The sequence below is a fragment of the Zonotrichia leucophrys genome, chromosome 2 (genome assembly GCF_028769735.1).
Source record: "Zonotrichia leucophrys gambelii isolate GWCS_2022_RI chromosome 2, RI_Zleu_2.0, whole genome shotgun sequence".
Taxonomy (NCBI): domain Eukaryota; kingdom Metazoa; phylum Chordata; class Aves; order Passeriformes; family Passerellidae; genus Zonotrichia; species Zonotrichia leucophrys.
In genome coordinates this window covers 29052755-29059221 of record NC_088171.1, presented here as the reverse complement: position 1 = coordinate 29059221, position 6467 = coordinate 29052755, and the positions used below count along the sequence as shown (strand labels likewise).

The 6467-nt window shown below is 37.8% G+C and overlaps 1 long non-coding RNA gene across 1 annotated transcript; it reads right to left on the bottom strand.

The window, feature by feature from the left end:
* Positions 1-387: 387 nt before the first annotated feature.
* LOC135443066 (uncharacterized) lies at positions 388-4156 on the bottom strand. Its single transcript, XR_010438792.1, has 3 exons — positions 4044-4156; positions 3556-3624; positions 388-850 (listed from the first exon to the last, which is right to left on the bottom strand). It is a non-coding gene; the product is annotated as an uncharacterized LOC135443066 (long non-coding RNA).
* Positions 4157-6467: the final 2311 nt, after the last annotated feature.

The following is a 6467-nucleotide window of genomic DNA, read 5'->3' as shown; positions in this document are numbered from 1 at the left end:
AATTGTGGTGATTTATCTGCTTCTATATTAACAGATAAAACAAGGCAGGAAAATAGTGTAAAGTGGACAATCAATGAAAGGAATCACTCTGACTTTCTGAAAAAGAAAGCTGTTCAAAGTCATAGTGCTTTTAGGGAATGGAGACAAAGGCTTTGCCCTCACACCACCTCTCAGGCAACTCAGATTTACTATAAAAACAAAAGCTTTATGTGAGAGAAAAGAATATCTGGAGAATGTGTGAGGAAAGGAGAAAAAAAAAGTACTATTGTGGTCTAAAGAAGATATACTTTTACCAAAGTATAGTGGGTAAAGGTGGACTTGAAACCCAAATTGCTGACTCACAGTTTACCATTTCAGAGAAATACATGCATCAGAACTACATTACTTCCATGTCTTATTTTACTGACATTTTTATTACATGATTTTTAAAGGATCTCTGTGGTAGGACTGTTTGGGAAAGGGATGAATAGCAATTTTAAAAAGACACAGTATATATAAAAACTAAAATTCCTACTGCAAGAATCTAAACAGAACTCGTTAGGTGGGTGATTTGTTCTCATGAACAAAGGCAATATTTGTTCTCATGTCACTAGGCAATACGGGCCTCAGTTCTTCAAACATTTATATTCATCCTTCTGCAGTAGTTCTTAAATGTCCAGTTAACCCAAAGTGGTTTCTTTAATGCACTCTTGAGAGGAAGCAGGGCTCAGTGCGCAGGTGAGAATGGCTTGGGACTAGCAGGGAAATCTTCAGCTACATCAAGTTCCTCAGACTTCTGTCCAACCTGACCTTGGATGTTTCCAGGCATGGGACATCTACCACCTGGGAAATGTTCCAGTATTTTGCCTCCCTTACATAAAAAAAAAAAAAATAATAATCCTTATAACTAATCTAAGTCCTGTGGCTATGTTACAGGCTAGGCAAAGGGGTCGTGCTGCAATAGCAGGTGCTGCCTAAACTGATCAGCCAGGAAGAAAGGGGCTCTCACTGCTTCTTTCAAGTAAGGAGACATATGCCAGGGCTCACAGGCCTGGGAAAATGAGAGCTTCCCACAAGGAAAACAGCTGAACTGAGCCATGTTAATCTATTATGTAAGTAAGAACAGTAGAAAGTAAAAAATTAAATGGAGGGGGAAAAAAATAAACGGTGGCCAAAGTTGATTTATTTTTAAATATTTGAGCTGAAATTACTAGTAAAGTAGAAGACTAAATGTCAAAAGATTATTATCCTGACAGTGCCTCAGCTAGCAGGGTTTTTAAGCCCATGATGAGCTTCAGTACCTTGTGTTGTGAAGAGCTTGGCTTGCAAGTTGCAAGGTTAATAAGTGCAGTAAGAGATACAATGCCCTAACTGCTCCTGTTTTCTCAGCAAACAGATGATATAGAGTAATTATCATTCACTGATAACTGAGTGTCTCTCTTTTTAGATCTTGTATTCTCCATAAACTGATTTTGTACTTAGAATAGAATAGTTCAAGAAATCAGTCTGTCAACATAATATGGTCTTGTTATTGCAATACTTTAGCTTGTAAACAACTTCTCTACTTTTTCCCTATTTTAGATTGACTGAATTATGTACATAATGTCACAATTTATGATTAACAGTGAGCTATTTACCCAGGGACTTAACCTCTGTTGGAAAGCTACAGACACTTGAAATTCAAAATCACTTTTAGAAAGCTACAGAAACTCCTATGTCTTCTAAAAGTGGGACTGAAGTAATTTATCAACTGTAATAAAATGAAAGCAATAAAAAAAAATTAAAAATAACCTGTAAATTATTATTTCAGTATTTATTGAATAGGTTCAATTTAGTATTTAAAAATAGAAAATCTTGATATCTGGGGATTTAATTTCATTTTGGCCTTATCAAGGGCAAATCAGAAGTCAGAAGTCACTCAGAAATTGGAAGAAAGCAACAGAGGAGAGGATGAAGATTTTCAATAACTGCCAGCAGCATGTGCACTATAGGAGAGATCAGGGTCCTGACCAAGTGTTCACTGTGTATTCAATTCTCAGCAGTTTTGAGAATACTTAGACCACGTTTCTCTCCTCCACTTGAGGAATGAACTAAATACCCTCTACTCCTTAGAAGGGTAAGAGTGTGGAAAAATGTATTCATTTGCACTCAAAAAGTGTACTTTTTCTTTCTTTTTCTCATCCCCAAGTTGAAAAACTTATCTTTCTTTCAACTGCTTTTTTAAACCTTTGAAGCTTGGCAAAGAGATCAATGCACTTAAGAAAAACACTAAAATATTGAATCTGCTGTTTCAAAGAGGCCCATTTTGATTCTGATTAGAATTTCTCTAAATGCAAGTCCAAAACCTGTGGAAAATTAGTCAACACTATACACTGGCAGAAAGCAGGTGGAGACCCCTCATTGCCAGCATCACAATCTTCTTAATTTATTTCAATCACGATATTTAATAAGATATCTCAAGACATCTGTTTGAAACTTGCCCTCCTCATTTTGCAAAATCTGTATGCCTGAACACACAGAAGCCATGCATTAAACACAGTCAAAAGCCCATTCCAAAGATGTATGCTTTCACCAAGAAAATATTAGTGTGGAATAAAAGTACATCCCCCATCCCCATCAAATCTCCCCTTAGTAAAGGGCTAGCATTTAATCTCAGTTTACACTTGGATCTGAATGTTCCTTAGCAGTGCAGTTCCACACAACTTAGAAGAGTTACTTAGAACACAGTCTGGTTACAGACCTTGAAGTAAAACAACCTCCTTTGCTCACAGAGATTTAACCCCGTGTGTGCCAGCTATTCTGACAGCCTATGAGCCAGCTTGTTCACCTTGCAGGTGCTTACCATCCTTTCTTCACTGTGCTACTGTGAAGAATGAAAGGAGTAGTGATACCCAACACTGATTTATAGGGGATAACTTTTATGCCTTTTATTCAACAACAAGGTCATGTGAAAGACTAAAATACAACTTTGGCAATGGGCTCAATGCTTCTTTAAGCCAAATTCCCTGACTACTGGGTTATGGAAGCACATATATTTTTATTCCATTCCTGTGGCCTAATAGATCATTGATTACCTTCTTGCAGAGAATAGATTTGAGCATATGATCTAATCTCTAGGATTTTCTCTAAAAAAAGAATGGCATCAATGTGTTACCAACCTCTGATTAAAAGAAAGGTATGATTAAAAGAAAAGTATGAGCTTTACTTCAATACTTTATTTTCAAGAGCAAAGCACAGATAGTCCCTTTCAAGGAAAGGTTTCTGATGCTTTTGGTCCTTAGTTACCATTGCCTTAGAAAGGCAGAATTTGACTTGCAACACTGTCAAATTTCCATACAACTCTAATCTTAATACCCCCGTACTTATCCCTCTACTGCACCCCCCTTCCCCTCACAAATACACAGGGCCCCAGACAGCAAATTCCTTATTCTTAGAGCCAGGTGGCTATAAATTTGACATGGCTGTAGCTGGTACAGCTCATGTCTCATTCACAGAGTAGTGTGACATGGCAATAACAGCCAGGTATAAATTGACACACATATGCATAAGACTTTCAAAAAGGTTTCACGGGCTCACCTTTGTTCAGTTCACCCATCTTGAGTCAGCTCTGTCCTTACAGGTGATCCTTCCAGAAGCATGTAAATCCTGAGATTAAGAAGTAGCAGTTTCTGCCTTTGTCCATTATTAGTGCATTATTTTACAGTATAAAAATCAGAGCCTGGCTTTATTAGATTCTATCCTTTGCCCCTCACCTTTCTTTCAGAGTGGGAGTGAGAAAGGAAAGACAGTAATTAAAAAAAACCAACCCTAGAAATCAAAAGTGTAACGTTTCACGCTGTTAACTTCATGAATTTAGATTTTGCCAAGCAGAAAAATACATATTGAAACACAGCCAACAACTATAGTCTTAACTCTTTTTCTAACTTAATTTTGCTTTAAGGTTCTAACTGCAGGTGTTTGGGGGTTTTTTTCCCTCAGCAGTTTAAGACTGCAAGCTTGTTGCATCAGACCAAGTTTGCTGAGCTACTGAGTTCCATTACACACACACAAAAGTACAGTATCACCTCATAAAACACTTCCAGCTTCATCATCTCAGTAAAGATATGACAAGGCTGTTTATCAGTAGGTAATAAGACAGATAATTTAACTGTACAAGCTCTAATTGGTCTAATTCACTAACTGACCTCTCACCACTTGATTCACTAGTACAATTGAGCTCTGATAAAGCCTTTAATTGTAAATTGCACACAGCTGTGAGCTGCTTCTCACGCTGGCACAAAAACACTATCATCGACTGTTTCATCTCTGCGACCTGCTAATTTGGAGCATATGTAACTGTTTTTAATGCTGAAGGCTTGACATACCACAAACAGCAGATGTTGCAGCTGCCCCTGAGACGCTTTATTTAATTCAATTACGTCTTTTGGAGATATGTAAAAAAGCTAGGCGAGATGAGAGAGGGCAGGAGAATGTTAAAAATGGAGCCCCTGGTTGAGGCCCAGGTGGCTCGATAGGCAAATGATTGGGTGAATGTCTAAATGATCTTTTTAATTGAGTAGACTGACGGCTAATCAGGGTCATGAAGTGTTATCACACTGATGAGCTGAGTGGAGCCCTGGGCTGCTCTGCAATTAATGCTGCTTTTGTGAAAGGAGAAAAAAGGAAGATAATGTATACCATCTGGCAATTGTTTATGATAAAAGCAGCAGTTTGCTACAAATTCAAGTTAAATGCTATTCATAACATTATTTCTTCTGCTGCTGTGGAGGGCAAGGACATAGAGCCCAGGCCTTTGTCTGACTTTCTCATTCTCTTTCAACAAGCAAAACATTCATTTGCTTCCACGTGTGTTATTATTAATTACTTGCCTGCTTGCTAATGTATGGCCCAAATGATGCTCTTTTTGAAATGCCATGAATAAGTCCAGCAATCTAGATTTTGGATGCTTCATGCCAAAGCATCCAGTGAGATAAAAAAGAAGCTAAGGTCTTAACTTGTAGCTAAAAGCCAGAGAAAGCAAGTTAGTTGTTTTTTCAGTGTTGGGTACCCATTCCCCTGCCCCCTTCCCCTGTACTGTTTAATTTTGAGGAGATTGAATCTTTAAAGGACACACCTAAAGGTTCAGAAAAAAAGCATGGTTTTGATAAGGAGGGGAAAATTGAACCTGATGAATTTCTATGTGAAGGTGTTTCACTAGGCCTAAGAAGGTTTGGCTTTAAAAAAGAAAAAAACAGTTCAACAGTAAGTCAGGGATGTTTTGGGCATGTGGCTTTCTAGCAAGGTAAGGAGAAGTAGAAAGGTACTGGTGACAGCATAACACTGAGCTAAAAGCTCATCCCTGTAAGTAGAATATTATTCTACTACTAGGTAGAAGAACATGACAAGTGAGAAAAAAATAATCCTGCCAATTCTTCTTAGGTTTTAAACCAGCTGGGAGCTGAAAATAACACTGCTGGGGCCCTCCTTAAAGAGGACAACCAGCAGTCAAGTCAGGGAAAATTTAACAATATATAGTGTCACTTCTGACAAGGAGATGAAGCCTTGGCTTAAAACTTAGACATTAAGAGCTTGCTTACTGCTTACAGATTAGTTCTGAAAATCAGGTTGCTCCAAATCCTGGCTGTGTCACAAGTATATTGCACATCCTTAAGAGAGTCACTTCACTCTATGTGCTTTGTCTGACAGAGAATCTAACCCAGTATTTTTTTTAAGCCAACACTCAGGTCAAAGTTGATCAAAATTAACAAATATCTGTTTTAACTCCTCCTTCAAACTTAAAAGGCTAGAAAAAGAGACTGTCCCTCTGCCAGAAAAGTTGGAAAGAACTGGACTTTGTAAAGTTTTTTTTAATTCTTGGGGTGATGGAAGCACATTTTGGGTATCAGTTCTTTTATTGTGTTTTATATATTTTTACCTTATGACTGGATTTAAGCATCACGTATATCATCAAAGCAAGATATTGCTGAACAGTACTCTAGTAAAAGGAGCAAAAGGCTTAAAAGCAAAGCACCAGCCTCAAGTTTATATCTTACAAGTTTTTGTCTTAACCCCTTGTTAGTTTTTCAGTTCTGTGGACTACAGATGAATACACCATTTATTACCTGTGATCACTTGTTATTTCTGTCCCTACTAACCACTGTGTACTGAAGATGAAATATCAGTAATTTTTTAAAAGTTTACAGAGACCATCTGCTTGCAACCTGGAGAAGAGAAGGATATGCTGCTGTAAGGATTTCACTCAGCAATTCTCATGCTTAAACTGTGATTTGAGTCAAACTTCTAGCTATGATTAACAAACCCATGCTGTAAATATACACTGCAGACTCCCTGGCAATTCCCTACCTTCTCCCTACTCTTACAGGTACTGCAACACTCACAAGTGCCTGGGAGATTGTTTTCTCTTCTAAGGGATGTTTGACAAGATTCTTTAAGTTTTCTTGCTCTAAACCCAGAGAAAAGCAACAACAAACAAAATGCCATAAAACAAA